The sequence below is a fragment of the Corvus kubaryi genome, unplaced genomic scaffold (genome assembly GCF_017639235.1).
Source record: "Corvus kubaryi isolate FWS band 111438036 unplaced genomic scaffold, C.kubaryi_AGA036_p1.0 74, whole genome shotgun sequence".
Taxonomy (NCBI): domain Eukaryota; kingdom Metazoa; phylum Chordata; class Aves; order Passeriformes; family Corvidae; genus Corvus; species Corvus kubaryi.
The window spans coordinates 11058406-11080470 of NW_024582061.1; the positions used below are offsets into that span (position 1 = coordinate 11058406).

The window sequence follows — 22065 nt, forward strand, 5'->3', positions numbered from 1 at the left end:
ACACCGGGGCTGTGACACTTTCAGGCCTCCAGATCATTTGTTCTCCCAATGTCCCTTTAGTTTTTTTTTCCTTCCCCACCAGGTTTAGGTTTTTTTATCTTCCTGCACAGCACTGCTGTAGATGTGGCAGAAGCAGCACTGCGCCTTTGAAAATCACCACCTGTCCAGTTCCAACTGCGGCAGATACAGAAAGTTTCATGACACAATGGTGACACAAAACCCACGAATTCAAGCAGATGGATTATGTCAGCAGATCACAGCTCTGTGCTGACCACCCTGGACAATGGTCAGTTTTACATGTGAAGCTCAACCTCTTCTCCAAAATAAATCTGGCTCAGCCAATATGGCTGAGGGTGATGCATGAGGAAGAAATAAAGCTGATCTTTCTGATTTAGACTTCAGGGTTCCTGCAGAAATTACATCAAGAGCCTTACAGACTCTGTGAAGGAGGCAGAACTAGAGCACTTCAGTAACATGTTTTATCTACCCCATCTTGCCCAGCATATGCAGTAGTTACATATGTGTGTGCTGTTCAGTAGACCAAAAGCAGGAGAGATTCTTAGCTTCCAGATGAAAAATAATTTGATTTAATTTAATTTGGCTTGAATTTGACTCCAGTGATACTTTGTCACTTTGGCAGCACATTGAGCACCCATCAAGTACCTGCCTCCACCTTGTCAGACTCCAGATGTGCATTCTGGTGGCAGATGCGTCAGACTGCCCTGCCATCCCATGTGCAGATGGAGGCTGTCTCACAGAGAACATTGGGTTACCAATTCCCCCTGCTTACAAGCTGAGATCTTCTATCACATCACAGACCTGCATGTTTGTTTGTTTGTTTGTTTGTTTTTTGTTAGTGAGAGCCACCCCTTCATTCTTGGTAAGATCTAAACAACCAGAGTTAATTGCCTAATAGCTGACTGACTGCAAACATGCACTGGTGTATCAAGGTAACACTGAAGCTCAAGCTGGCTGTTCAGGCTACTTTCTAGCAATGTTTCATTCATGGCAATTTCCCTAGTTTCCAAACTTTCTTTCATGGAGAAGGTCAAGGCAAAAGCCCCCATTGCCTCTAAACTGCAGGAGCAGATTCCTACACCCGTGACTAAGCTGAGGGCAATGACATTGCGTGTGCCTGCTGCTGTCTGCATGAACAGATTTGATTGAGAAACTGGACAGAGTCTGGGATCTGAAAACAAAATTTGCATTTGAACTATATTTTTGGATAATGGTCTTCAGTTTTCCTTTCACTCTGCATTTCAGACTGAAATATTTCCTGTGTAATTCCATTAAACATTGTGGTTAAGGTCTCACATATTTTACAGAAGACCTGGCAAACTGAATAGCGAGTGCACTATGCAGGGAAATCTCTTGTTGATAGTGACAGCAGAGGGCGTTTGCCGAGAAGCATCGTTTTCTTGGGTTTCTTAGGTCCAGCAGAGCTCCCTGAGAGTTACCAGCAGGCCTCCTGCAAGTGAAACTTCAGAGGCACTTCACTTCTCTTCACTTCCACCTGTGTGAGGACATCTGATGAAATCTACCACCGTTTTAGATCTTATTTCGCTGAACTTTTAGCTGTCTTATCTGCTGACTTGCTGTGAATTTCATGTGGCATAATTTGGACCATAAACTGGGAGCAGTACCTGTGAACTCATCCTTGGTTTATAAATGTGCATCAACCAGCAGCACAGTGCCAATCTTACGATATTGTCCTGTCTTTTACTGTATCACCTTCACCTTTGCTGGTAGATTTCAAAGGGCTCTGTGAAAATCCCATTATCCCCATGGTATCTGCAGTTAGAGCAGGGCATGCATGAGGCACGGTCAGAGGCACATGGATCAATGGCAGGTGAGGAGAATTCCAGCATCCAGAGCCTGTCCTGCAGCCAAAAGTAAGGCCATGTGCTGATCCAATTTCCTGCTGTTTCTGAGGCATCAAAAGAAATAAGTGAAATAATTAACAGAATCCAATCCACGCATTGAAAGTGCCCAAGAGAGAAGTGAGCCGTGTTCCACTGACTCATGCAGCACACCTGGAGGCAGCATTGTTGGGGTTCCTCCCCCCTGGTGTGGGGTCCTGGGAGAGGTTAAGTGGTGCCATCTCCTCGCAGGGAGCCCAGGCTGGATCCGGCAGTGCCAGCAGCTCCCTGGGATGGATCCCTGCTCCTTCCCCTCCTCCTCTGGCCATCAATTCCTGCTTGATCTCTACCCTGAGATGGTCCTGCTTCAGTTTCTTCTGCAGGGAGGGAGGAGAGAGGCCTGGGAACATCTTCCTGGCCGTGGGATAAAGATCCCTCAAAAACACCTATCAAGAATCAGTCCCTATTTCTTTCCATGGGCCTTGCTGTCTGATACATGTTGCAGAAATCCCCACTGCAACACAGCACAGGCTTTTTGTGTAACTCAACAGCTCATATGAGATTTGAAATGTGGGATCATAGAATCATAGAATTGTTGGAAAAGACCTCCTAAATCATTGAGTCCAGCCATTAACCCAGCACTGCCAAATCCACCAAGAAACCATGTCCCTAAGCACCACATCCAAACGTCTTTTAAATACCTCCAGAGATGGTGACTCAACCAGTTCCCTGGGCAGCCTGGTCCAGCACTTGGCAGCCCTGTCAGTGACTAAATGTTTCCCAATATCCACTCTAAACATTCCCTGGAACAACTTGAGGTCGTTTCCTCTTGTCTTATGGACACCTTTTTGCCTGAGTAGAGAATTTCTTTTGCTTTTTTCTGCTGAAGGAAGTTATATCTAATAATGACAGTTGGGAACTTCAGACCAGGCAGCTTTGATGCTGGGCATACATTTTAAAATACCACTCTCCCAAGGCAATCCAGCACCTAAGAGGCACCAGCCACCTTGTTAGGAAGTCACACATTGAACAGTCAGTGTTGATACAATGGATTATAAGGTGAATTACAGTGCAACCAGGCTGTATTAGCAAGATGCCATCAAACTGCACACAGAGTGTAAACTGATGGACGGAAAAGTAGATTCCTTATTTGACATTCCAGAAACACATAACCTGAGCCAAGAGTTCAAGAACCACAATGAAATAAAAAAGACAGGCAGCTGCTTGTTTGTCAGGATATTCCTGTGTAGAATTAGAGGCTTTAATTACATATGGGGAATATTAATAACAGTTCGAAGTGGAATGTAGCTAATCATTACAGTACTATCTCCAAGCAGAGTGATGGTGAAGCCATACAAGATATTTTTTCAGAGGAAATGAAAACTCAGCAAATCTATTTAGAGTACTAGCAGGGTGTAGTAGTCTGAGGATCAAGGTTGACTTTTCTGCCTCATTAAAGGCAGAGCAGAAAAATTCAATCACAATTAGAAGACACAATTCTTTACAGATTTGGCTAATCTCTCAAGTTATCCTGAGATCCAGAAAACACAGGAGATGGCTTAAAAACAATGAGAAGAAATAATAATAATAATAATAATAATAATAAAAAAAAATAGAATTAGGTGGTTTGCCTTCTAGTTTTTAACCTTTTTAATTTTATGTTTCCAGTCTGTACCCAGCAATGTTGAGGCCAACACTCTTCAGAAAGGAATCGACAGCTGGCAGAGCTGAGATTGTTGGAAAAGCAGCACAGTTGAAGAGATGCAGAATAGTGAGGAGAACTCCATCTTTTGTACAAGCATCAACATGCTTCATAATGAGGCAAACTCATCCACTACCAGTGGTCATTGACTTGCAGAGAGGGATGAAGGAATTACATCTTCAGGGTATTCTTTGGCATATGGGAAGCATTTAATTCCCTCTCTGACCTCTGTGCAAAAAAAGCCACTTCTTACATAGCTCTGGTCTACAGAGCTGAACTGTGTGCCAAACTTTAAATTCCTTTTGTTACATCAGTATTTCTCTCTCCTCATGTGAGCTCTTATTCCTTGTGGGTCTCTGAGAAATCCACATTTACTCTGGAATAAGCCTTCCATGAATATGCCGCCAGTGGTCAAAGTGGCAGGACTTTTTTATCTGGGCTAAGCAAAGAAATGTTTTAATGAAATAGCTCTGCAGGATTTGGACTCTTGCAGGCTGTAAGTAACTGGGAGCATAAGTCTTTCTGCTTTCGGTATTGATTTCTCTCAGATACAGAATGCTTTTATTTCCAGTGTGTATCTGTCAGTTTGATTTCTTCTTGTATTTTGGAGCCCCTGGGTAGCTGTAATTTAGCCCTTGGCCTGCTCTCTGACATGGTGAGGACAGCAGCACACAATCAATGGCAGACTTGCTCCTATTAATCTTGTTCAGTAAGGGCCTGATTCTCCTTCTGCAAAGGGCAAGAGGACAGTTCACACCATCTTCAGAGTAGGCAGGAGAGTGTCCCAAGCACTAATGGCTTCAGCAGCAGGTGTTCCAGGGTACCCACATTAATCTTCCCCTTTGCTGAGATTTAGACTTTTGCCACCCTCTACTTGGCTTTAAGTCAGATATCCATGAAACCTGACCCTCCAGCATAAGGTGTGAAAGGTGTTGCCACCTGCCATAAGCTCTCCATTCATTCTAATTGCAAGAAAAAATAACAACCAGTTCACTTGAAAAAATGACACCTTTAAAAGTGCTTAAAATTACCTTAAGCTCTTATATTAATGATTTTTTAATGAGACTGGAAGGAAGAAGCACTAATCTTTCCATGAGGAAAGTGAATTTCTTACTTTTCAGTGGCAAAGCTCTGCCATTCTTATGTTTTTTATGTTTCCAGGTACAGATGTTGGGTTTGGGTCAGAGAAATGACTCATCAGCCTGAGACTTGGGCCAGAACCTTTTGGAAGCAGAGGAACTCTCATCTGAGAGATGCGGTCTGCCAAGGCCACGGATGCCTGCACTGGGACTGGACATGAACATGTGCCTTCATACTACTGTGTCATAGTTAATTTTTCAACAGCAGCTGTTAAAAGATATCCAGAGGCCTGGAATGCAGCAGCACTTCGTGGGAAGGTAGATTAGGCTTCAGTCCTGCAGGGATTTCCACCGGTAAGTCTTAATTTTGTGTGGTGGAAAACTCATTTAAGTCCTTCTAAGCACAGGCTTGTACAGAGGAGACCCCCTGGCTAAATGCAGTCCAGCTGGTCAGGAGCTCGAGAAATATGTAATTTATGTGATGACACAACCAAACATGACATTTATTTCATGTGGATTTTCAAACGGTTGGGGCATACATGTGTGCCTAACTCAAGCACTCAAAGTGATGTGTTTGAAGTTTTTGTATATTTGCATCATTTATGTTGATTAATACAGGACATATGCATGCACAAAAAAGTTTATGTGGGATCCTTGGATACCAAAATAGTAAATATTTAGATCTTCTGTATAGATTGAAACAGAGAAAAAGCATTGGCTATTTGAACCCTTTCTACCTCTTTAATATATCCATTTGTTGCTGTTCAATTGTTTGTGTAAGTGGTTCATCAGATAGGTGAACGATATCTTATGAAAATACTTTTCATATCATGTTGCCCTTTGAAAATTAGTCTATTTTTAATTTTTTGTATGATTTATGTGTGTTGGGCAGGATCAATTTTTAATTTCAAGGTAATGAGACGTGTGAGTAGAGACATAGCAACTTGCTTATAGGTATTCATTCCAACTTCTAGTAGTACTCAGAACTGTTACTGTTTTAATTGTTTTGAGGACTTTGCATTATGGTACAAAAGGAGTAAAGCAACTCAACTTTATTTTTAGCTGTACTTTTGCTAATATTTGATGACAGATGAAAAAACTGTTTGTAGAGTAGTTAGAAACAAAATGAAATATAATTAGATATTTGCCTAAAAGTCTAAGACAGTGCTGCTTTGAATTGGTTGGAAATAATTCTACTCAAATGCAGGATAGAAGGGATGTTCTTTCTCAGTAAATACATACAAAGGAACCGCTTTCATACCTAACAGACCCACTCATATCATCTTGCAGATAAAATATCTCAATAAAATTTGTGTTTTCATAACTTTGTCCTGATTTTAACATAGGTTAGATTCTTTGCAGTGGCTTAGTATTTCATTAGGAAATTCAGTTTTATTTCATGTTTCCCTCAGCCCTGCATTGACCCAAAGTGACTCCAGTCACCCACCTCTGCAGGGATAGGTCTCTCCCCATCCCAATTTGCCAGAAGTGTTGCTCCAGTTGATCAAGACTTTTGTAAGCTGGGAAATATTAGTCCAGGGCATGTTTTGTGAAAACACCTGCGTGGGAGTTATCATGCTGTGCTTCATGCATCCACCTGTGAAGGTAAAATCATCCCCCTCTGAGCTGCCATGAGGAGCTGCAGGAGTGCAGAAGAAGGACACTGAGGTTCCCAAAAGCATGTCAAGGCTCCCAGAGCATCCTGGTGGGGTTGGTCCAAGCAAGTACCAGGGTGTAGGAGTACAGGCTTTTTTTTTTTCCTTCCCTGTGTCAGCAGCTGTGACTGCCTTTCCATATTGCAATCAGCCCTCGTGACAGGATTGCAGAAGTCGATGGTGCTACTGGGCCACTTCAGTTTCTGGTTTCCAGCAGTGGGCCATGCCAAATTCCTGGGGAAAGGTGCAGGAAAGGCTGGCATTGTTTGATGGTGAGGATAACCTGCCTTGCAGGGACACTTCTTCTTTGGTGCTGTTTGGTAGCTGCAGCATTGCAGGAGGGTTGGAGCTCTTACCCAGTCCCAGAGGAGTCACGAGTTTAATCAGAGCATTTCAAAAAGAGGCATGCAAAGGCTTCATATACTGCTTTGATCATGATCTGAATACTCCCAGTTAATTAATTATCATGTTATGACCAGTCTGGCCTAGGAGTCAAAAAATCGACGTTTCAAATTCCAAAAGGCATTGTAGCTTGTCTGCTCCATTTAGGGACAAGCACATTGGGAAGTCTGTGCTCAGACCCAGCTCCCTTGTACTCCATGAGAATGAGGGTCATTAAAAATTGGTGTTTGCCTTTGATTGTTTCTTCAGCTTAATGTTGCCAGGAAGCACTCTTATGGGAAGGAGTATTTATTGCTGTTTGGTTTTCAGCCTTTTTCTCTCTTGTCCTGCAGCAACATATGTCATGCTCCTAATACCTTGCAAATATATTCACTAGGTAACAGAGAAACAATGCAGGCTCTTGCCAGTTGTCAATCATATGATCAAAAAACTTAGCACTGTCTGTCCCAGGTCAGTGATGAATTTATGTCCAGACTTGTGTGACACTTTCTTACTCTGGATATTAAACAGAGTATTTAGATGTGGAAAAACTGGACTCAGAGTCTTTGTCACCAACTTATGAGCTTAAGTCCTTCAGAGGTTGCTGCAGAGATCAGTTCTTTTTTGTCTGAGCCAGGTAGAAGCAATGTCACCTTCACCACTTTACCCTGCATGTGACTTCAGTTGATCTTGATCCACAGCCAAGATGCTGAGTGGTAGCTTTATGATTCAAGCTTTGGTATGCAGAAGATGGGAACAAAAGTGTAAGACTTCAGATTACACTTTGGCAAGGTCTCTAAAATTCAACACTAAACCCCTTTAAATCCTTTTGGTTAAAGCTTCATTTTTTAACGGTTAATGACCTTTTGATCACCAGAATGAGTTGCTGCTGCAAATAAAGGGCATAAATTAGATCATAGTAGAGCTGTTAATATTCCTTTCATGCTCTTTGTACGCCATTTAAGATTTAGCTTTAAAAGATGGGTTTACTCACACAGACAGAAGAACTTGCTCTGCTATCCTCTTTAGGAAAAATGTGAGATGTCAGCTAATTGACAACTTCTGCTTGTAGGGAGCTGAGAGCTCCATTAGAAGTCATTGTCCAGGGACCTTGGGTTTATTGTATTTCCAGCAGGAAGGACAGATAAGATGCAAACAATGCTCCTTAATTTTGCTGAAGCTTTATTTCAGAGATCTGGGAACACAATTACCTGTGGGAAGGAAAGATTCCCCTTTTGGTATAAATCAATTATGGCAGTGTTCTAGCTGTGTCCATGAGCTCATACACATGGCATTTCTGTAAGGAACCTTAGGCCAGTGTGTGCTCAGCTCGGTGTACTGTTAACATAATTCCTAATGCCTTTCCTCCATCCTTTTCCCTCCTCTCTGGTCATCTCCTATATTTTGGCCCTTTCTAGTCCCATGTTCCTATCAGCCATTACTTGCTAATGTTCTTTCTCTGCAGTCCTTCCAGAAGCTTCTAGCCTCACTGTCTACCAGCCTTCCATGGTATGGGTTAATGTCTTACATTGGATGGACCTAGAGAAAGTTTTAGCATGCCTTTGATCCAGGACAACTCCATGCTCAGTGTGCTAGCAACGCTAACATATCAGCTTTTCCCTTTTCCAGTAACTGTACCACATATCTGTGTGTAAAGCGTATCTCATCTGTTTCCTCTTGCTAGACATGAATGTTTTATAGCTTTGTATAGAAATTTTTCAGCAATGAAAATAGAAACACTGATGTCAGTTCTTGATAAGTTGCTCGTATCAAATCACATCCCACTGGTAATGTGGCATAGCTCTTTCTTACAGAAGTATTATGTGAATGGATGCCCAAAATAACATTTGGTGTTATTAGGAGTATCAAGGTCTCATCTGTAATAACAATAACTACTGAAAATCCTACAGGAATAAAACAGATGATGGTTCTTAAATAAATTTTAAAAATGGCATGAATTTCTTTTTAATTTCCTTGTGTGACATGACTTACTGAGGTTTTTGCAACCTCATTGTTAAATGTCACCAGTGATAACATAAACTTCAGAAAAAGCAATCTTCATGAATGTTTCAGGCCTTTTCTCCAGGTAAAAAAATTACATAAAAGTAATTTCTCAAATGCTAAGATAGAGTAAAGAATCCATTACTTTCTTCTACAGTTTCCCTGTAAGTTTCCCTGAAAACATTTTTTCTGCCACCTGGAAGTCAGCATTCGCCACTATGGTACCCAGTAAATTAGCAAGCAAGATTCAGTTCGTTGTTAGGAAAAATTTTGGGAGCATGAGGACAGTGAAGCAATGCAGGACATCTCTAGGGAGAGTACACATTCTTCAGCCCTGGAGGTGTTTGTGGTCGGGTTAGGAAAAAAACCCCAGGAATGATGCGATGGTAGGTGATTTTGCCTTAGGATAGGGACTGCATGAAACAATCTTTTGAGATTTCTTCTAGCCCTGTTTTTTTTTACAATTTTATGTTATAGTATTTGCTAGTGCAAAAAATAATTATGGGAGTAATAAGTAATCTTAAGTAATAATTGCAGGACAGGAGCTGTCGATAAACATTGAAACCTGTAGGTACAAGAGAAAAAGTGTCAAAACTTATGAAAAGTATGAAAGAGATGATTACTGTGGCTTATTTAATTAAAATTGAATTAAATCCAACTGAAGGAAACTGAAATAAAATTCTGAGAAGACCGTTCTAAACTTAGTGGTGCTTCTGTTTACCTCTAAGCACCCATTGGTACATATGTGTAAATATTCATACAACATATGTGTGTATGGATAGGGATCTTTATTTGGACTGGGTGTAACCGTATGAACATAGGTCCTGAGTGTCGCCTTTGAGAATAGCTTCTCAAATCATAGGCTGGAGGAAAGAATATTCGGGTAATGAAGGTTCTGTCCTCACACTATGCTAAGGCCCTGCTCTGCTTAGCCAAGCAATACATGCAAGAGGAGACTCCCTTAAGTCTGGCAGGGCTCTGACTGCTTCAGCACAGTTGGGAATCAGCTGGGGATGAAGCCTCGATCATTTGGGAAGGCATCGCTGGGCTCAAGCTTGGAAAACAAACTGATCCTACTTGATTTTGAGGATTTAATTTCCACCATTGGTCTCTGGAAGTGACAATGTGCTCTGAAGGAACGATTCTGATGCTCAGAAATCGAATAAGCCTTGGCAGAGAGGGGAATTGCAGCATACCTGTGTGGTTCACAATTCTTTCTCATTTAAGTGTTTGCAAGATTTTCTAGCAGGGGAAGAACTTCATGGTTTTTTTGCCAGTTTATTGTGTCTTTGGTTTCACTCGCAATTTCTGCAACAAATTCCCCATGCATGGAGAATTATTCAGTGCTCATCTCAGCCTCTAGCCTGAACTGTTGCTCTTAGTTTTGACTGAGTAGCAAGTCCCATTCTGAAACTGCTAAGCAAAGAAGGCAATTGTACATTCACACCAGAGCAGGGAGCACGACCTTTCCTTCATAAACCATTGCACATGTTACAGCTGTGACAGCTTCTCACACTGGGTCCTGCATTAAACACAAGGCAGGGAGAACTGCCCTGCAAACACTTGCTCCAGTCAACATACTCATTCCCATGAAGAGCCATCAAAGCCAATTTTGCTCAGGATTGTCCTCAAGGAAGTAAAACTGGCACTCGAAGCAGCCTGGGTGAGTGTGGTTCTAGGAGGACTCATTCTCAGAGCTCTCTGCAGCTCTGCACAGTGCTCACAGAAGGGACTGCATAAATTTTGCAGTGCTAGCAGGGATTAAATTCTCTGTGCCAGACACAGATGATTTTAGAACCTTATCCTTCAATATTTCTTTTCTTCTGCCCATCCTTAGATCATAAAGGGCAAAGACATTGATAGGCAGCAGTTAGGCACAGAACTATGCCTAATAAGGCAGTCTCTATGTATTAGATTTCCATATACGAATTCGTAAGCAATGGTGACATTTCAAGAATTTCCATAACCTTTCTCTCTGTATCTGCTGTGTAAGCTAATGGATACATGAGTACATGAACTATAAAACCAACATTGCTGTTCTGAAATTATGCCTGTGGTCCCATCCATCCAGCCATTAGAGGCATCCAGAAATCCTAGAGAAAAATATAAAGCCCTCAGAATCCATCTGTGAAAAATTCTTAGAGCAAATATGTTGTGTCAGAGAAACTGTAAATATATGAGAAGCTCACTTGCTCAGGAAGACTTAATTAAAGTTATTGGATCTTGATCAAATGCACGTGCAATGGCCTTGCATTGCCAGGAGGAGAGAGCAAAGCAGAGTGTGGCAGAGAGAATGGGGACCTGCCAATGGCTGCTGCCCTGCTTTGTGTGGGGCATGAAGCTGTGTCACAGCACACAGATAACGCTGAGCTCGAGGAGAGTGGGGAAGGGAGATCAGCCAGCCATGGCTGAGCTGTGGCAGCAGCTGAGACCAGAACATTCCTTTTCAATTGGATTTTCCTGGCATGCAGCTTCTAATGCGTTCTCCCCTAGAACTGCAAGGAAAAATCAAAGCGGTTTTATTGCCTTCCAATTTGAAAAAAAGAGGAGACATTACCATGCCATTCCATTGCTTTATTGGCTTATGGAAAGAAAGAAGAAGTTCTTTTGATCCCACACAAGAAGAACCATGTCTGTTTCTCATTTTGAATTCAAAACCCATGCACAAGGAGAAGGAAACCAAACTTGCTGTAGCTCTGTCCAGGCAGGTCCTACAGGCTCTGTCCAGGTAGGGTCATACACATATCACCAGATTTTACCAAGAAATGCTTTCCAACGAGCCCATCCCATACATAGTGGAGTGGAGGAGGTCTGTTCTGATGCAGTTTTGAGTCACTTCAGTACTGCTGTGGGTTTATCCCAGTAAAATGTTTGGTGTGAACATACTAATCCATGGGTATAATGCATTAGTTAATTAAGCACTGATTCCATCTCTTGAGACACTGAATATTGAGTTTCTCTAAAGTTCTTCTAAGTGTGCCCCTTCGATGTAGCTCATCTCAGCAGCCTGTGGTCAGCATTCCAACGAAATGGAAGGAAGCATGAAAGCATGACTTTATATGCAAAGCATATAAAGAGGGCAAATAGAGGAGAGAGAAAGAAAGGGAGAAACAGAAAGAGAAAATGAGAAAAAGAGAGAACAGGTGAAAGAGAAGGATGGAAGGAAGAGAGAGACAGGAGAGGAAAAGAAAGAGATAGAAATGTCAAGCAGGAGAGTCTACTGTATTTTACTATGTTTATCCCATTTTTAATTTCTGAATTTTGTCGATCAAAATCCATTTTGCATTGTTATGAAGAATATTTGGGCAAAAAGATACCCTTCAAAGAAGTACAAGGACTTTCTGTAAGGACACTTTATGTGTGTAAAGTGTTTGCTTGTCACTTTATTGAATTGTTATCTAGGCATTATTTAAACTTTTTCCATAGGGCACAGGTCTTTTTTATAAAAACCCACCCACTCAGATACCATATTAAAACAGGCTATCAGATTTCTTTGGCATTGTCTCATTCACAAATCCCCCTTGGCTTTAAGCCAATATATTTGCCTGCTTTATCCAAGTAAAAATAGATGCTCCTCTCAGGTTTTGCTAATATTCTACCTGGAACTGAAGTCAGGCTGCCAGATCTAGAGTTACCCAGTTTTCTCGCTGGCCTGTTTGATGATCACAACATTTCTGTTCTTTTACTTGGTCTCTTTTCCAACTTTTGACATTTACAGAAGCTTTGACATTACAGAAGCTTTCTTCTGAACATGTGCACAAGTGCCAGTGCTGCTAGAATAGTTGTATGCTACCACCTCTTCAACAATAGCCTAGGCTTCTTTTTTTCATTATTGTACCCTTGTAAGAATTAAGAATTGATGAATTCTAAATCTCTTGTTGCTGTTGTCCTCTTGCACCAGTGCTATGCTGTGCTGTCCTCCTCTACAAAGTTAGAGTTTCCATCTTTTTTTTTCCCTTTCTCTTTTCTTGGTGTAACAGGACGAGGATGTAGCTTTTGTGCAGAGCTCTGAGGAACAGGGGATAGATAAGCTGGGCTGGGACAGGAGTGAGTTGGCAGTCTGAGTCGGAGGCAAACCTCTGAGCAGAGGGATCCTCCTTGCATCACCCTTGCTTCCAGGAGTTACAGAGAAGAGGGGAAGTAGTCTGTTACTAATCTGCTTTCTCATGCTAGCTTAGCCACTCTGCGGGGCAGACAGCAGTGAGGGGGCAGAGCCAGCCACTGCCTGCCTGTCTCTTCCTCCCCAGCTCTGAGCTGGCCCTACTGAAAGCTGCTGTCTGAATCCATGGACCCAACCACCCCCGTTGTGTGGAAAAGGCTTCTCGTTTCTCTGATACTTACTCTGAATTAGACAGCTAGCGAAGTGTCTAGTTATACATCAAATAAGTGCCAAAACTGCAGTGATTATTCATGTCTTGTCAGAGTGTCTTGGCTGGAGTTATCATGAAACCTCTCATTAAACAGAAATCCCGTGGTTTTGGCACAATATATGCTTCTAGTTTCTAGCAGGGAAACAGCTGTCCTTCCTCCAGAGGTCTGGCCATAGCCAGCAGTGGGGAATAAAGAGATAAACACAAATTAAAGAGACCTTTAAAACAGCATGCAGGAGAGCCTCTGGCTGTTGCAAAAGCTTGGACCCACTCCTGTTTTATCTGACTTCAGATATGTCCTCTCTGATTTCCAGGAGCACAGTGACCACTATGCAAAGGAGCCCTTGCCTGCGGCTGCCCAGACAGCGGGTGTCTCCTGCCTTGCAATTCCAGGGATAGTATGAAGACTTCCATCGTGCCATCACCTTGACATCATCAGGAACAGCAACTGCTTGTTCTCCTTGTGATATATTACTCTGAAACAACATAAATGTCAACTGGCTGCCTGCACATAATGCACTGGGAGAACACAGCATTGCTCTGAGCCTCCGGCTTCGTTCTGGGCCAGCTGAAATGCTGGTATCTTTAAATGATTAAGCAGAAGTAGAATATTGCAACGTAAGTAAGAGTCAAAATCAAATTAGCTTTTTATTTCTTGTGCCACCTCCTCTTTCACACTGCTAGGAGGATTTTCCATGCATTCTTACCTCTTGGTGCCAGCCAGTTTCACATTGATTGTGCTGGTCCTGGTCATTGGCCTAAAGCTGTATTCATGTGACTCAGAATTCTGTCTCAGAAAATAGTCCTAAATAAAAAATACTAAATGCTGCTTCCTCCCACACTGCAGGGGGTGTCTTGTTTGGTTTTGAGGAAAATTGTTTATAAAGAAAGTGAGAGTCAGTCTTTGTATTATCATTAAACATCAGTCAGAAAGGGAACCCAGGGCTTTTCTTGAATGACAGAACTATCCTTGGTGAAAAAATATATAAAAATTCTAAAATTAAATAGGAATCTCTGTATGCTTCAACAAAGAGTTACTATTTTTCTGTAATGCCTTCAACAATTTTGTAAAAGATGATTTCTTTTCACAGAAACGTGAGTTTGATATACCATAATTATATTAGTTTGAAATCACATAAATAATTGTTCATGATAAATCTGGTTAATTTTGAAGGATGAACTTAGGAAAACTCAAGTTGTAGAAGTTGTCTCTTAAGTAGGCAATAACCCATGTTCTAGTCTTGACAGTGCACCTATCCCTTTTCTTCAGTTCCTGGCTGGGGTGGTGGAAACAGATTTGTGACTGTTCTCAGGACAATTCAGAACCGGCAGATTAGAGCTGAGCCACCAGATATTCAGAGATTAAGTCCATCATGCCATGGCTGCAGTTTTAAGGAAACTATTTCAAGGACTGAATACAGTATAGTCACGGTAACACAGAGCTCTGTACAGCCTGCAAAACCCCTCCAAATATCTATCCAACCTGTTGTGTGGGTTTTGCAGCCTGTACTGTATTCCTGCCTGCCACAGCTAAATCTGCTACCACTACCCCGTTTAAATACAGGTGCACGTGCTTTAAAAGGGTAAGTTTACATGGCAGGACCTACAGTGCACTCATCACTAGAATGCAATTTCTTGTATTGAAGTTAGTGGACCTGTTCTTGCAAACCAAGTTATTCACACACTTAGGTGTTCACTCGATGCTGATATTGTGCATGGGGCTCTTTTTAATACACGGACAGAGTCAGCATTTTGCAGAGCTTGCATGTGCATATCTGTAAATTTGATTAATATGAAAAAGTGTGCTTACCATGCATAAAACTGGGATGTTAAGGCTTCCAGGAATAATGCTGAAGTAAGAAGTATTGCCTGTTATTGTCATCTTAAGAAAAAAATTACAAATGAAAGGAAAAAATACTATACTCATGAAATGCTCCCATTGCACAGAAAAATAAATTCAAGTAATAGCAAAAGATGAAGTTGTAAAGTTGTCTGCGTTACACTATGTGTTATACTGTATTTTGTGGTTCTCTTATATTTTCTGTCTAAGTTGTTTTTCTTTTCACCCTGCAACAGGGTGTTAGCTTTTGTTTTGTGTCTAAGAATTCCTGTGCAATTGCTCTAAGTCAAATAAGCCTGGGGAATTGTGGTCATACTGAACTGCAAGAGACTTCATTTTCTGTACCTTTCTTCTAACACCGTGGAGGCTGTATTTACCAGAATAATTTAGCAAGCACAGTTTTATCGTAACGCTTCGAAGTAACAGCAAACCTCTGACAGCTGCAGCTGTTTTCAGAGCCTGTAATGAAATGGAAGATGAGTCAGACTGACACTGTGCCAAGGGATACTGCCAGTGCAATACAACCTCCGTGATACCTCCAGTGAGGAAGGCAATGTCAGTGAAGAGGAGGTGTCTGGAAAGGTTGAGCCAAAATATGCCTCACTGACAGATCTCGAGAAAGCAGCTCCATCCCCCAGAAGGGAAGTCAGTAGATCTAAAACTCTTCAGCTGGGTTTGACACTATCAGCTTCCCAGGCTGAATGAGCAGCCCATATCTGCTGCACAGCACTCACTGGAGAATGTGCTTGAGGACGTGCAGGTCTGCTCGTAGCAGAATCAGCAGGTTTGAAGGGCCCCACTGACTCAGAGGTGCATCCTCCAGTGCCTTCTTCCGGCAGCTTCACTGCACAAAATGTTGTGAAATAGAAATCTGTGTGGACTGGAAAAGTGAGACATATGAACAGCATTAAAGTGATGGACTGCACATGCAAGGTAGCAGATTCTAAGATGGAGATTTTTTTTGCTTTAACAAAAAAGAGAAGGGAAAGTTTAAAAAGCAGCTGTGATAGGTTCCATCAATACCAGAACAGCACATAGGGAATTCAACCCATCAAAATCTAAAGACACAATCCAGTAATCTTTGCTATAGAGAAAATATAAGAAAACTACAAGGTTTTGGAAGAGTATTGCTCAGCTCTTGGCATTATAAGCTTTTATGAAACGGTACGGACAACCTGTTAAGAAGCTCAACAAATGTAATCCGTGCTACATATGCAAATGTCCAAAGGGCATCCCAGATAGGGATTACTACAAATTTAGGTATTATGTTGTTATTAAGGAGGAGAGAGACCACATTTTGATCCTCCCCTAGTCATCTCAGTAAGCACACTTTGCTCTTTGATATGCTCTCAGTTGCTAAGTAAAATAGTACTTGGTGTGAGCTTGCTGACTCCTGGTAGCACCATTTACTAAATAGTGACAAAATTAAGGACAAGTATTATTAACAGTAGACCTTTCCCCAATAAGTTCATCAGTTTTTCCATGCAAAATGCTAAGGGTAAAAAGGTTAATTCAATGTCTAGGGTGGATTAGAAACCAGCTTTATAAGTATACAAGAACGCTGCATCGTGTCAGAGCCCATTTAGTCTGCAGTGTTTGCTAGCATGACATCCCACAGACAGAGGGTTAAAATCTGGTTTAAGTCAATTTATGGCTATCTGTGGGCAGTTGGATGTTCTCTAACATCTGGGAACACAATGGCTGATACACACTTATTTTTTAGCTTGTGTAACTATGGATGAAACTATTCAGACTTCAGAGAAATGGGCACCTTCAGAGACAGTTGAATTTTTTTTTGACAAAACTTTTTCTCCCTTTGTAAGAATCAAGAGCTGGCCACCCTTGCCCTTCTTTCTGTAAGTGCTAGGAAATCACACCCTTACCTTCTACCTGGAGGGTAGAAGAGTTTCTTTGGGGTATGATGGATTTTTGCATTCTCTTCAAATTCCCAAAGGGCCTCTTCCTACAATCCCACCAGCACCTGCACCAGGGAGCATTGCTAGGTTCAGTGGGATCAGTAGCTGGGCAGAAGTGCACCTGTGTGCAAATGTGTGTTCTTACACCAAAACTGTGATGAGTATGCCTGACTGAGCATGGTGGTTGTAGCATGCTGCCTTACAGTAGAGCTATTTCACTTATTCAGTCATTCATATCTTCAGACTAAATATCCCTTTATGCTTTAACCTCATTTTGTAGCCCAAGAGAAGCTTGTTATCAATAAAATCCCTCCAACCCTTGGTACTTTACATTGGTTTGAATTTTTCACTGACTTCTCCTCCCTCATCCTGCCAAATTGCATTTCATGTTCTCACTCTCCCAAGCCCTGAAGGTGTCATAATCCAGATTTAACTCTCTTTGCTTGCATCTCTGTCATCCTACCTATCACAACATCCAAATGTTTTCTTTCACAGCTCCATCTTTTTCTGAGACCTCTTGTAGAAACAGAATTACATCTTAGTTGTAGTTCATGAGTCTTTCATCTTCTTGTTTAAAATCTTCTTTAAGATTGTTGTCCTGAAAAGACTATCTCTCTCTGAATTAAGACTATGTGTGCCAGTACACACAGACATCTTACAGACATCTGACTCTCAGAACAAAGACTGTCATCCTGAGATTTATACAACTCCCAGATCAGGATAAAATTGACCTGTGTCATGTGCCACAAACCTGTGTGGCAACAGGGAGAAGAACACAGGATGTTAATTTTCTAATCCATTGTATAAACTGCTCAGTTCCTGAGGATGCCATATCTACTCCAGCTGTTGGGCTTATCATCTTTAAGTGATGAAGAAGCCAGAGGTAGACTTCTCCCAGTTAAATGATTTTCATTATCAAGTGGAAATGGAGATTTTCACCCATTTTCCTCAGTTATTTAGGTATGAACACTACAGCAGAGACTGGATTGTTCAGGGTGACAATGATAGAGGATGGGATTAGAAATTCTGCTCTTCATATTCAGTATTAAGAAGTATAAGCTCTCTTGGCATACCTGCTCATTTTCGGTACATTTTAGTGTTGAGCACTGTCCAGCTGAACTGGCCAAAATGTCCATAGGAATGGTTCATGAGGAAGAGTCATGAGGAAGAAACATTGCAACAGTCTGGGACTCTGGCTGCGTCCTTTTGGGCAGGGAAAGGGCTGGACTGCCACTGCCTGCTTGAGAAGTTTGTATAAAAAAGCATTTTCAACTGTTTAAATGATCAATTTACTGCTGAGATATTTCAAGTCATTGATTTTTTTTTTTTAAATTTAGCACTTGAAAGAAAAAAAGTTTATCATGCTTGTTAAGGTGCCAGTAGATAGCACAAAGTATTCCTGCTTCTGCAGTTCATGTTCAGGGAAAAATTCCTGTGGAAGAAATCCCAGAATGGTAATTGAACTGGTAATAAGAAAGCAGTGGTGGCATAGTGCACAAATGCTGTCCAAGCCTATTTGGGCTTCTCATGTGTTTGTATTGTTATGGTTCCAGACTGCTAATACCCTAAGCCTCAGGCTCTAACTTGAGCAGGAAGGATTTATTTTTGGAAGAAGAATTTTTCCCAAAGAGGAGTGCCTGCAATACCAACTTTTTTCCTAAAGCATACAAATTAAATCAAAAATTTACCCCAGAGAAGCATTGTACCATTGAGAAAGGAATAGTCAGAGCCCTGACTGGAAAGTCTGTGAAAGGTGCATTGAGACATCTCTGGATGTCTGGATATCTCTGGAACACTGACAAATGGGCTGGTCACTGTAAGGGGTATCACCATCAAATTCCAAAATATGAGCTACCTTATCCTAAAATTCTCTTCTGCATTGCCCTGTAAACCCCATTTGATAAGTGGTGGTGCCTCAAGATAGGTGTCTAGTGCCACCAGGGGTGCCTGCAGTTACTAAGTCATCTGAAGGAGATGGATTTGACACTGATGACCCATGTACTCCGCAGGGGCAATGGGAACTGTGGCGGATACCAGAGGGCGCTCTCAGATGGCTGTGTGAGATCATCTTTAAGGAACTGTGCTGAGACCTGTGACCAGAACTCCACTGCCTCCATGGCTGGGAAAGATGAGTTCAGATGCAGAAGCTGGCACTGCACTCAGTAAAACTTAAGCACAAGGGATCTCAGCCCAAAAGCAAGTGCCTGTTCTGAATGTCATATGTGCAGCCCAGGGCAAAAGTGAAATATATCCCCCTGGGATTATTCTTCCAGGTTTTAATTCAGGAAGCAGCGTATACCTCAGATTAGGGGTCAAGGACAAAGACCGAGAATCAGATCTCTGGGTTCCTGTCTGTGTTTCAATACCTCACATGGATCTTCAAATACCATTGCTTATCTCTGTTTATTCCTTTATATATAAAATATTATTTCTAGATTATTTTAACCTGGCTGTTTAGCCTATTTTCACCAGGCTGTTTGTGAAGCTTAGTTAATGCAGTAAATCCTTGCTAACTGATTCTAACAAGTCTTTTTTAATTTTCAATCTTACCAATGCATGTAACTTTTTGAGCTATAGCCTATCTTTAAAATTAATGCTGGATGATGTCCAAAAACTTTGAGTCAGAATCTTCTACACATGGGGTTTTCCCCAAGGAAATCTCCTCATCAGTTATTTAAAAGACATCACTAATATGCAGCCCAGTGCTGACTCAGAGTGAATAGAGGTTACAAAGACTTTGGAAACACCAGCATAGAGACGCACTGCGTGAAAGCTGAAAGGTGCTCATAAATGCAGCTAGGGTGTTGCCACCACATTCTTGTCATTCAGCCATTTAGATTAAGTGTGTCACATAAAAGATGACATTTGTTAGTGCAGAAGGGGGGTATGTCATTCCTTTCATCACATAATGTGATAGGAAGAAGGTAAATCACCAGCATCTGTCAAGCTCAAGGGGAACTACAAAGTTCTGAGGGCTCACAGAGCAAATGACAAAAACTGAATAAACCTTGGCTTTTAGTGAGAAGGTGAAGGCCTCCACCAAGGCAGAGATTCAGGGCTGATTATTGCAGGTTTGCTTTGTGTCCTGCCTTTTCAGTCATGTCCCCTGCAGGCCATGCTCACTCTCCTCAGTGAATCAATAGGACCCCCCAGTGGTTCACTGAGGTTTGAAAGGAATTTGGCTTTTTTTATCCAATACAAAGGAAAAGAGATTTGCATAAATGAAGAAAATCTCTCCATGAAACAGATGTTTTGGGAGTTAAGAGAGCAGTATAGAATAATTCACACGTATCTCTATTATCTTCCAGAATAGGAAGTGGATGTTTATAAACTGTGGACCTTGGACACAACAAGGATATAATTTCCTGTTAAACTTAGCACTATGTGTGTGTAGGTTGCATCTAGGAGAGATAGTCCCACTCTCCTGCCATGTGCTCCCTTTTCCTCATGTCTAGTGATCACAGGGCTGATAGAGGGCATTGCTTCAGCAGGCTCAGCCCGCATAAATAAAGTACCTCCTGCTCCAAAAGAGCAGGATCCACTCAGACCAGTAAGCAGAACTGACTCCTCCTGCATAGCTCCAGCACAAGGAAAAGAACATGGCATCCTGCCTGAAGAAGGAGGAAGAGAGAAGGCAAAGGAGAATGGGCCCATCCTGACTGCAGTAGTCCACAGCAGCACTGGATGATGTGTATCAGGAAACTATACTGTGAATATGTCAAACAAATTAGCTGAGTGTGTTATGGTGTTATAACTATATGGCACTTATGCTAAGAACAAGTGTTTTAATAGATACAAGATAATACCAGCCCCAGCTGGTATTATCTTGGCACCTTTTATTCCATCTGTTCATATGCAGCAGTATCTTTCAGGCATTGTAGATAGTAATAATATGGCATAGTAGCAACTAAGATTGGGGTTCCACTGTGCAAACTGGTACCAATGCACACTCCACAGGTTCTCAAAGGAAGCAAAGAAGGTGTGATGAGAGCTGTGGGCTGAAAGAATGGGATATCAACCCCAATCTACCAAGAGAGGACAAAGGTATGTCCCAGTTAAGGAAGCTGCTTAGGAAGATGTGCATGAACTACTTCAGACACCTGGGAATTGAATATATTTCTATTAAGTACCTTCATGGGATCATTATGACAAGGGTTACCTGAGATGGCGGTAATCTCAATAAGCACAGCCACAATAAGAACAGCCATTTTCACAATATTTCCAGGTTATCAAATAGTTAATTTCAAAGTTTTCAGCCCCTTTATGCTGGGATTTGGGTGCTTGTCTTTGAATGTTAATGAACTTTGACGCTTGGGCTTATATCATTCATTCTGAGTAGTTTAAATACATATCTGCCTCAATGAAGTAGTAAAACTTGTAAGTCTAAAATAATTAAATTTCTAAAGGAGAATAAATAAAATAAATAAAGTTTTTTTATATCCATATATTTCTAATATTTTCATCCAGAGGCCTGGTGCAAGCATTTCCTATAATGGAGAGTGTGCATCTTTGGGTACAACAGGTACCTGCAGAATATTGGAACTGGAACATGTTAAATGTAACCAGTAGGGAAACAGACCTGGAAAAAAGAATTTGGGAAAATCTGTGCTATTTCTGGGATAGTTACGGATTTCAGGACTTTTCAGGGCTAAATTTCAACAACTATGTTTTTGAAGTTTTTCAGACTGCTAATAAGACGCATCAAATGAACTGAAAATAACTTAAAATTAATCCACCAGCTTCAGTGGTGAAATGCTATATGCATATTAGAAAAAAAAAAAAAAAATTGCAATTGCAATTGAGAGAGGAGCCGAGATCAGAGCCCTTGGTTTTCAATGGTGAAGGGATGTTTACCTCATCCCAGGCCTCATTGGCCAGTGCTGGACACACCATCCCAGCATGACACACCATAATCTGCTGGATCAAACCACATGTCTTCATGAGCTGCTGAGGTAACTTCACATGCTTAACGAAGAGGTTAAACGAGGGCCAAAGAAACCTCTGCTTGATACCCTGCATCGGGCATTCCCAATCAGACAGATTCCAGGAAACTGGAGCATGTAAACCCAGCACGGGTCTTGCTTACCTAGGCATAGCTCAGGTGAGGATCTGCTCCCAGTTTCACCTGTGGAAGTAAGAACAAAAACCTGGGCTGCGAAGTCTCTCTCCTCTCCTGGCTTGCATGGTCATCTTTCAAATTTCCTCCTAAAACCAGAGTGAAATAAGGTCTGCCTCTCTTGAAGAGCAGTGGCAAAGTTCCCA

At 41.5% G+C, this 22065-nt stretch overlaps 1 long non-coding RNA gene across 1 annotated transcript; it reads left to right on the plus strand.

Annotated features, from left to right (window-relative positions):
- Window positions 1-2541: 2541 nt before the first annotated feature.
- Window positions 2542-13891, plus strand: LOC121675624. Its single transcript, XR_006020141.1, has 2 exons — window positions 2542-4994; window positions 13362-13891. It is a non-coding gene; the product is annotated as an uncharacterized LOC121675624 (long non-coding RNA).
- The last annotated feature ends 8174 nt before the right edge of the window (window positions 13892-22065 follow it).